The sequence below is a fragment of the Adiantum capillus-veneris genome, chromosome 23 (genome assembly GCF_014529385.1).
Source record: "Adiantum capillus-veneris isolate H3 chromosome 23, ASM1452938v2, whole genome shotgun sequence".
Classification (NCBI taxonomy): domain Eukaryota; kingdom Viridiplantae; phylum Streptophyta; class Polypodiopsida; order Polypodiales; family Pteridaceae; genus Adiantum; species Adiantum capillus-veneris.
Window position 1 is genome coordinate 53978516 of NC_140953.1, and position 10967 is coordinate 53989482.

The window sequence follows — 10967 nt, forward strand, 5'->3', positions numbered from 1 at the left end:
GGCTTCATGGTGGAAATGTGAAAATCCAGCGGGATGAAAAGAGATCAACTGCTGAGAAGGATGTCCCATGCAAACCATCCATCGGTGGGGTGAAGGCACGGAGGTTTTTATCTAAGCCCCAAGGTACAAGAGATCCAAAGCTAACAAAACATGGAAAAATATATAACACATCTTATGTTAGCAAGGTAGAGTATCAGAGCTGGAAAAAGCTACATATTGCAGTCAAAGACCACGAACCAACTACTCGTAACGCGAAGGCTGAGGTTTGGCGATCAATAGACATCCTATTTTTGATGTGCGACAAAGATGACTGGTCACAAGGTGATATGAACAAGTTCAAGGAAAATCTCAACCTTCTGAAAAAATCATTCAAGACAGCATGGACAGACACCCAGATTACTCACTACATGGTATTATAATGTATTCTTTCTCTCTTATGTGCAAATATGTGACTGTAAAACATTCTAACTAATTTGTTTTCATATCCAGCACATCATCTTCAATCATTTGCCATATTTTATACAGAAGTATGGGAACCCGGCAATATGGAATACCCAAGGGATGGAAAAGTCTCATTACATGGCGAGAAATGCTTATTTCAGGCACACACGACATGGTGGCTCTCGAATCAAGGCTAACAGTTTGAGAGAACTATTTGAATGGTTCTATCGTAGAATCATTCATCGAATGCAGGCAAAAGAAGTCTTGGAAAATTCAGCAACAGCACAAGCCATCAGACATTTACAACAACAAAAAGCTAAAAGATCAATGGCATACAACAACTCCGGAGCTCGTGAAAGTCAACGAAGGTGGAGAGAGACAATGGTGTATGTGAATCACAAGTGGAGAAAGATACTCTGAGTGGATGACATTGTACAAAATTTATGTAATACATGATCTTGTACAATTGGTACTTGAAGTGTATCAAGATTTTGCAGGTTCAATTTTGTTTTTTGGCACGTCACCCTTGTAACGAATCATGAGATGTTTGCCATACTCTAAAAGTTCATCTGGGTTTTGTCTACCAAGAGCTAGTGCCATTGCTGTGTAGGTGTAGTAATACGCTGCCCGACCACCTATATAGCCTGGGCAGTAACCAAAACAATCTCTAGCAAACACTTTGTCCACAAGAATGACTTTATCTGCACTTTTGGGCAGCACCGGTCCACCCAAGAAGCGTGATAGTGTCTTGAATGTGTAAGTTGCTATTGAACCCTCTTGTGACATGGAATTGTGAAAAACTACTATCGGCGACTCGCAGAGCTTTGAAAGGTACTGTGCTAGGGCCACATCCCTTCCTCGATACTCTCTTGTCCGGCGCCGAAGGAAGTCATCCTTGTCAGCAATCCAAGACTGCACATACAATGTCAGAAATGACACAAACAGAGAGAGAGAGAGAGAGAGAGAGAGAGAGAGAGAGAGAGAGAGAGAGAGAGAGAGAGAGAGAGAGAGAGAGAGAGAGAGAGAGAGAGAGAGAGAGAGTTACCATGAAGCTCTCATCCTGCAGAAAGAGGTTTTCTTGCCACAGGTCTACAGATGTAGTTGACCCCTGACCTGAATGGTTAAACCAATCCTCCACTTCTTTGTTACTTTTCGATGGTCTTAGGCTTTGTCTTATTGCTTGGAAGGTGGCTTCATCAGGTAGTGTCTCCTTGTATTTTTCAGCTTTCTCAAAGCATCTTCGAAGGCATTCCATTGGATTGCTGGATGTTTCCATTGCCTCATCATCACTACTATTATCTGAAACAAATCCACTCCTCTCCTCTTGGACTCTGGAAATAATAGCTAGGGAGAAATCCTCCCTTAAATAAAACACACTTTGCACATCATGTAAGAAGATCTAGGTCCTGTCTCCAATCCTGAAGTCAGGCACAGCTGGCAACATCATCTGAGCATGCTTCTCAGTGAAGTTACTGACATCCAATGGAAGTTTGATTTCTGTGGTTTTCACAGAGAGCATCTTACTTCTTTGTACTTCAATTGCCTCAACCTCAAGGTCGACTGTGTCTTCAACCTCCTCGACTTCTTGCATATGAGTTGTCTCCTCGCATTCCTCATCTGGTGCTGCATCCTGCTCCTCTAACACCTCATCAGGATTCTGCATGAGGAATCCAAATAGGCTGTTGAGGTAAATCATAAAGCCAAAGGCTTCCTGAATGAGTTTGCATTCTTTTTGGTGCAAAGGGCAGACTGAATGTCGGCAAGAGGGTGGTAATTCCCTATACTTCTTCACTCCCTATCCCTTTCCACCACAGTCATTTAAATGCACAAGTGTCATAGTAGGCAGAACAACCCTTCCTACCTGCACCATCACTTCAAACTTATCTCTGTAGGACTGCAAGAAATTACTGTGCTGAGCTAACAGGTCTTCAATGTCAAACTTTGGATTAAACATAGAATGAACTAGATCATACTTGTCCCCAGCACCACAAGATGCTGCAAAATTAAACAGCCTCTCATCAGTTGCAGCTGGGTCTTCCAGAGAAGACACATCCTCCTTTTCTTTACATTTTGTACTTTCTAGCACATCTGCATCATCTGAGAAGTCTATATTTCTCTTTCTTGTATTTTTCTTGAGAAGTACTTTACAGGGCACCACACCCTTGTAGGGTGAGGGATCTTCTTGCCCTGGAGACCTCTCTGATTGATCTTCACCAAGCGACTTTTCCTCAGATATGTCCTGACAAAAGTCAACAGTTCTTTTGGCAGATACATTAAGCAACTGAGCCTGCAAGGTTTGAAATCCTGGCACAAGCTCTGGATCTGGTTTCAGCCTCTTCTGCCTACTGGACCTTAATCCTATTCATCAAGAAACATAACAAGTCAAAACCATGAGGAAACATGATAATTCTGCCAAAACCAATCCATCATGATCTCTCTCTCTCTCTCTCCTGATAGATATAAATATATCTATAAATATAAATAAATAAATAAATATATATATATATATATAAATAAACAAATAAATAAATAAATAAATATATATATATAGATATATAGATATATATATTCATATATATATATACCTGTCTCTCACCAAAGCACAAACAGAAACACACCTAGTCTCTCTCTCTCTCTCTCTCTCTCTCTCTCTCTCTCTCTCTCTCTCTCTCTCTCTCTCTCTCTCTTTGCATTTGTCTATTGGACTAAAGGCGCGCGAGGAAGGAAAAGTGCCTTTTGCAAACCTCTCCGCGCGCCTTAAGTACAACTGAGAGAGCAATAACAATACTAACGGCGCGCGGAGAGAGTTGCAAAAGGCACTTTCCCTTCCTCGCGCGCCTTTAGTCCAATAGACAAATGCAAAGAGAGAGAGAGAGAGAGAGAGAGAGAGAGAGAGAGAGAGAGAGAGAGAGAGAGAGAGAGAGAGAGAGAGAGAGAGAGAGAGAGAGAGAGAGAGAGGCTGTGTCTGTGTCTCTGTCTATGCAACTATGGGTATTGAGGCGTGTGTGTGTGTGTTGTTCAACACACACACACTCACACACACACACACAAACACACACACAATTTGTACCAACTGCTGGAAATACAGAGAGAAAGAGTGAGAGATCACCTTTTTTTGGTGGGGTGTGCAGGAACTCAAAGAGAGGTGTCTCCTCCATTTCTTTTCTCTGTGTCAAGCGGACTCGGTCTTTCTCCCTCCCTCTCTCTCTCTTTCTCTCTCTCTCTCTCTCTCTCTCTCTCTCTCTGAGAGTAAGGACTCCCTCTTTCTATCTGTCTCTCAATCTGTGTCTCTCCCTCTCCCTATCTCTGTGACAATCTGATCACGCTTTCTCTCTCTCTGTCTCTCTGAGACTCTCTCTCTCTCTCTCTCTCTCTCTGTGACAATCTGATCACTCTCTCTCTCTGTCTCTCTAAGACTCTCTCTCTCTCTCTGTCTCTCTCTGGCTCTCTATCTCTCTCTCTCTCTCTCTCTCTCTCTCTCTATTGTTCTCTCTCTTTCTCTCTCTCAAAATCACACTTATAACGGATACACACGGCGGCGCCCCACGTGTCACTATAAATTAAAATATATTTGCATGCCGTCGCACGTGTAGTCATTATTGAGACCGTATACTTTTTGTACGCCATATAAAGCGGTCAAGAGAGAGAAAAAACACACCTCGTGAAAGAGAGTGAGTGAGTGAGAGAGTGAGAGAGAGAGTGTGCAAGAGCATCGCCTGCGTCTCCGACAGCAAGGCCACGCAGCGACATAACAAGAAGGTCTGCTTCTCCCTCTGCCTTTGCCTAAATCTCTCTATCTCTGTTTCTGTCACCCACACACAAACACACAGACTTACATCTTTAAAATACAAACACACACACACACAGACACACACATACACACCCACACACTCCCAAAAACAGACACACACACACACACACACACACACACACACACACACTCACAAACACACACACACACACACACACACACACACTGACAAACACACTGACAAACACACACACTTACACACAGACACACATCTCAAAAATACACACACACACACACACACATTCTCTCTCTCTCTATCTCTCTCTCTATACCAAAGGCGCGCGTAGAGAGCCATACCGGTAGTGCATGTGTCTATGCGCGCCGTTCGTACTGTCCATTGAGTAGAGAGAGAGAGAGAGAGAGAGAGAGAGAGAGAGAGAGAGAGAGAGAGAGAGAGAGAGAGAGAGAGAGAGAGTATGGGTGTGTTATTTTACCCTATACTAACGGCGCGCGGACGTGCTTGTTGAGGTTAAAAAGGGCTCCGTGCGCGCCTTTAGTAATGTGGATTCTCTCTCTGTCTCTCTCTCTCTCTCTCTCTCTAGTTATATATGCTAAGCTATAGAAAGGAGAGAGAGAGAGAGAGAGAGAGAGAGAGAGAGAGAGAGAGAGAGAGAGAGAGAGAGAGAGAGAGATTCATAGAAAGAGAGAAGGGGATTGAGACTCTTCTTTTGGTGTACAGTAAGATGGCTAGAACAAAAGCCACTGCAAGGAAGGCATGCAAGGGTCCAGGATTAGCATCGAAAGCAAGTGGTAGATCAGCAACCCCAAAAAAAAGACTTGGAAAACCAAATAAAATTCTGAAAGGGCCAAGGATGAAGAAGCTCCAAACCTGCATGGGACTTTTCAGAGAAATCAGAAAGGCACAGAAATGTGTAGATTTATGCATACCAAAGTTGCCCTTCCAGAGGATGGTGAGGTCCATATGTGATGAAGCTACCTGGGGCACCAAAAGGTGGAAGGTGGTGGCATTAATGGCTCTACAGGAAGCAGCTGAGGACTTCCTACTGGAGTACTTCAGTGACATGACCATTGTTGCAGCCCATGCCCACAGGGTTACTATAATGGACAAAGATAGTGAGACATTGAAAAGAATAAGGTGGAGGTATGACAAACTGCTGGTCCCCAATGTCTGCAAGGATAAGAAAATGAGGGAAATTTTGTTATACCCCCCGGAGCTAGTGCCACAGCTCACAGTTGTAGATGTCACACATGATGTGAATACAAGGGCAAGGGCAGAGACTATAGCTCGCCAAACAGAGGAAATGAGGGAAGCAGAGCTTCAGGAGAAAGCAAAAGTAGCAGTGGAGTCCCAGAAACAAACAGAGTGCAATGTGACCCTGTCTATAGAGGCAATGAATCAAGAAACTCTACTTTCAATGAAGAATGGTTTGCTTGCAAAGATACCATTTGTAGATGGAACCAGAAAGCTAGCTCTGGAAAAGGTGGACATTGATTTATTGCAGAATCCAGATGCTCAGATTTCAGACACAATTATCTATGCTTGTCTTAAGTAAGTGTCACTATCTTGCTAGCTTTGAAAACTCAGATAATAGGTTTGCTAACTCAGGTAGAGTCTCTGCAGCCTGATCAAAAGTCAACTCCCATTGCACACTCACACAGAGGTGTTTCTCCTTGATCCACAAATGTCTGTAATTATTAGACAAAAGAATAGTCCATCTGGGACCTTTGAGAGCTGGTTTCGCCACTGTGCTATGCTGGAAGTTACTGTGATCATCTTCCCATATGAGAACAACCATCACTGGAGTCTCATATGCCTTGATGTTGACCAACCAGCAGTGTGGGTGTTCAATTCAATAAAAGGAACCCACCCTGAAATTAGGCTGTAAGTGTTTTGTGTCAGAAAGTGTTTATTATAGATATCCATGCAAATTTGAAGCCTCATGCTAACATCTTGACATTGCTTTGTGCAGTTGTATAAAGAGGTTGTTGCTTGCCTATGGCAAGCTATGTGGAAGGTATGAACTATACAAGGCCCCAATCAAAGAAGTACCTGTCCCAAATCAAACCGATGGGAATTCTTGCGGCTGGAGATGTCTTCTCCATGCAGAATATGTCCTGCAAAGCTACTTTGCATTAAAACCTTTCATGACTAAGGTACCCATTTGGCAATGCATTCAGTTAGTTTTGGTTTAGTCTATAAAAGAATTCTCATCATGTGGTCTTTCAATTTTGCAGAGTGCTTTAAAAAACTACACATATGATTATTTGCAAAGATACCGGGTAAGTTTAATACAACACCTGCTTACTATGTCTAGCCCTAGAGAGCTTGAAGATAGCGGCTTGGATGAGCGCACTATTGATCTTACAAAACATGACGTGCCACCACGACAAACCCCTACATCCGATACAGTGGAATCGCATCGGGCCGAGGGTGTCATATCAACAGAAGATCAAAGAGTCGAGGAAGAGGAAAGGACAAATGAGCATATGGAAGCTGCTAAGGTTCAACCGGAGGAGACAATGAAAGAGCCAAGTCAGCCAGTGGAACAGCCAAAAGAGCCTATGGCTGAAACCCAAGATGAGGAAAGCAGGCCTATAGATGAGCAAAAGGATATGGATGAGGAAAGCAGGCCTAGGGATGAGCAAAATGATATGGATCAGGGAAGGATGTATGAGGCAAGCCGATCAACCTTGAATCAGGCAGAAAGGGCCATGGGGGAGACCCCTGATGAAGATTTGAATGATGACTATGAAGATAAAGCGGAGGAGAGCAACAACGACATGCACACTACAGAGACCCAGTATGGACCCTTGCTACCTGTAGATACGGTTGTTCCGGTAATGTCTATTCAAGTATGGCGAAATATGTTCAGCTTCTAACTACTTATATGTACTTGTCAACTTTTACAGAGGTTGATTATCTTGGACGTCAATGGATTGCTGCTGATGCGGGTGCCTCTCGGTGATAGAGGACCCTTTGAGGATTTGCAAACGTTTCGGATGGGAACGTCCAGGAACCAAGGAGTTTATTGAGTTTCTTCTTCCGCGCTTCAGAGTTGGCATATGGTCTTCAATGCAAAGGCAAAACTTATCGCCACTAGTTGCAATAGTTTGCAGTGTATGCCAAGCTCACACATCAGATTTTGCCTTTTTGTATGATCAAAGAAAATGCGTTACCGTTGAGGGCCACTACCACCCTAAAAAACCAGGATTACCTCTTTTGTACAAACCGTTTAGCCAAATCGGTGTACCCTTTGATGCAACTAATACACTACTAATTGATGATACTCCCGAAAAGGGAGAACTAAATCCGCCGGGAACAACTATCTCACCACCTTCTTTCGAGGGGCATTCCTTCGATTTTTACCTTGAAGACATTCTGATTCCATACTTACAGAAATTGTATCTGAGTCCATTGTTCACGGACGAGTTTGTACTTTCTAATGAATTAAGATGATTCTTCTATCTGTCTTTGTCTTGTCTAACATATATATATATATATATATATATATATATATATATATATATATATATATATATATATATATATATATAGAGAGAGAGAGAGAGAGAGAGAGAGAGAGAGAGAGAGAGAGAGATTTGACGTGGTAAAGAAATGTATTTCAAGCACACTTTTTCACAGGGCACAATTGAAAAATGAGATCAATAAACTTCATGTCTTGAAAGTCATTTGTATACACTTGGGTTTACAAGAATATCTGTTACATTGACACTACTTCAACCCGACCATCCAACTCTTTGCACAAAATATCTTTTTCTCTTCGCCGCATCACCTTACGGCCAGCTAAGAAAAAGGAAAAATCTGATAGTTCCTTGTCCATTGACTCTTCAATGATGTCATTTCGCAAATGCTGAAGACTGCATAGCTCCCTTATTGTAACCACCAATAGTAGGCCATTCTCTTTATCAATCACTTCCACATCCACAGTAGGATTATCTTCCAAACCTGCAGAAACTTGGTCCATAGGAATGTACTTACCATTTAGCATTTGTGATCGCATATACCAAAATGAGATCAATAGTGATTGGCTTGCAATCATGTAATTGACAACTAGAGTATCAAGCGCGACCTCGCACCGTAAACCAATCTCTTCCTTTGCATACCATCCTTTGTCAAGAAGTTTGTCACAGGATGACTGCTGAAATGACTTGCACATGAACATAGTTTTTGTAACTCTGATGTTGTAGCTATGAAACAGCTCTATGAAGAGTGCAACAGGACAAAAGTTTGCAATTCTAACCAGTTTGGTAGGAATAGAGCTACGTAGAGACCTTTGTATATCCTTGTAGAGCTTACTCCGCATTGCCTCCACCATTGTTTCCTCGGGAACTGGCCAGTCCACTGTGTTCCAATCGGTCGGTAGAGGCAGTTTCACCAACATGCCATTCTTATTCCCTGAGCTGAGTTGGTAAAAGTGGTCATAAAAAAAGATTCCCTCATCAGCCAATCTTTTGCTGCTCCTCTCTGAGTACTGTAGAGAACCAATATGGGCATGTACAACTGTGAAGAGGCCTATTATGCACTCCATAGGCTCCCATTGCTCATAAGAAGAGGGATAAACATCTGCAATATATATAAGAAGAGTTAAACTAAGAGTATCAATAAGTACAAATGACAAATCTAATGTAATTGAGTTGTGAAGAGTAGAGACATTACTCATAACAAGCGGGAGAAACATTGCAAAATATATAAGAAAAGTTATAATGAGAGTATCAGTAAGTTCACATGTCAAGAGTACTTACAATTGCAACGTGGTTGATGTATATTTGATACATTTCCACCGTTTGCTATCACCTCTGGATGGGTAAACACATGCTGAACAAGAACTTCCTTTACAGATCTTTTGCCGATCTCAACTTTGAAATCCAACACCCTGGCCTTCCATGCTGAGCGGTAAACGTTGATACCACTAGACCTCTTGGGTCTTCTTGGTTGCATGAGGACCCATGAACCTTTGTTTATCCTTTGTCCAACCCATTGGTTGTCTGCACTTATTGAAGCTGGTATTGTAATTGAGGATATGCTACTACTTGGCCTTCTAGGCAAAGTGCCGTTGTTGTTTGTTGGTGTGAGAGACAGTAAACACCTTGAGGCTCTTGGGCAAGAAGACGTGGATGCCATAACTCTCAGAGAAAAGCTTTAGTGGAGGGAGATTCACTTTGAAAGCATTCTAATGGAGGGAAAGTGTTTTAAAATTCCAATATCTTGTGCGGGCTTAATGGTCACCCTCCAGTACGTTAATGACCATGAGAGAATATCAGAAGTGGGACCACACGCAAGCACCTAAAAGCTCGGTAAAAGGAAGGAAATTACTATGCTACAATCCTAGTTTCGTGAAAGTTTTATGCTATTTTCCTATTTTTTGAGTCTTTCCAGGTACTTTCCTACGTAACGTAGCCTTCATGCTCATTGGACGCGCTCTATTTTTCTCTCTCTTCATATGGCCCTCCAAATGACCTCCAAAATTTCCTAATGATGGTAGGAACCGAAAGCAAGTTCTTCTTTATGCTTGGTACATACAAGGCATTCTTGAGAGTCACAACACCCCCATTTGCAGCCGTAAGCTTTATGTTCCCAACTCCAATGATAGGGTAAGAGGCATTTTTTGCGCAAACAACATGCCCCCCCTTTGGTACATCTTGCAAGGACACAAAAAACTTCTTACATGATGTTATGTGCTTGGAAGCACCACTATCAAAGTACCAATCAAGATCAGCCTCACGCACTGTCATACATGTAGAATGTAATGAAGAATCATATGTGCATGTAACAACACAAGCCCAAACATCTTGAGCAAGATTAGCTTCATCATCCTTTGCATTACTCATGCTCTCAATGATAGACATGCCCAATTGCTTCTTCTTATCATTACGCTTTGCAAGCTTTCTACATTCCTCAATGGTATGTCCCGACTTCCGATAATACTTGCATCTCTTCTTTTTTTGTGAATCACCATCACTAGAAGAATTAGTGGAAGAGGGCGTTTGGGGCTTTGGTTTTGATGTGCCTAAATCTGGTCCGGACTTGCTTTTACCTCTTTGAGAGATAGCAAGTGCTTGAGTTCCCTCAATCAAACCACTTCTATTCATTCTAGATTGCTCTTCTTGCAAGAGAAGTGACACAACCTCATCAAAAGTTTACATGTTGGGATTTCCTTTTGCAACCAATCGAAGAGCAGTAGCAAAGCTTTGAAAAGAATCTGGAAACCCTTTAAGAAAAGTGGAGATGAGAGAATTGTCCAAGATAATATCATCTATGTTTGCCACTTGCTCTTTCAAATCCTTAATCTTTGTAACATACACATCAACGGACTCACCTTCAGCCATATGCATTTCCTCAAGTTGCTTCCTCAAGTAAGCCACACGAGCTTCATTGTGCTCGGCATACAAAGAAGCAAGTACATCCCAAGCTTGCTTGGATGAAGTGCAAGACCGAATGTGCGGAACAATATGACGCTTCACGGAAAGAACAATCAAAGCATGTGCTTGGGCATCCTTTCCATCCCATCTACGCTGATTCTGTGTAGGTGGAGAAGATGGCTCAGACGTCTCTTGATGGATCTATGCATGAAGCCACAGGAGTCTACGACCATTTTCACTGACAGCCAGAGTGCATTGGCAGTTGCGAGTAATCCAATGTTTCATGCTCTCACAAAACACATTGAGGTGCATTATCACTATGTCAGAGAGCGACTACATGCAGGAGATATTGATTTGGCGTATGTACCTACAC

The 10967-nt window shown here is 42.3% G+C and overlaps 1 pseudogene; it reads right to left on the minus strand.

Annotated features, from left to right (window-relative positions):
• The window catches only part of LOC147427795 (uncharacterized), a 40500-nt pseudogene extending 29933 nt beyond the window's left edge, over positions 1–10567 (minus strand).
• Between the last annotated feature and the right edge of the window lie 400 nt (positions 10568–10967).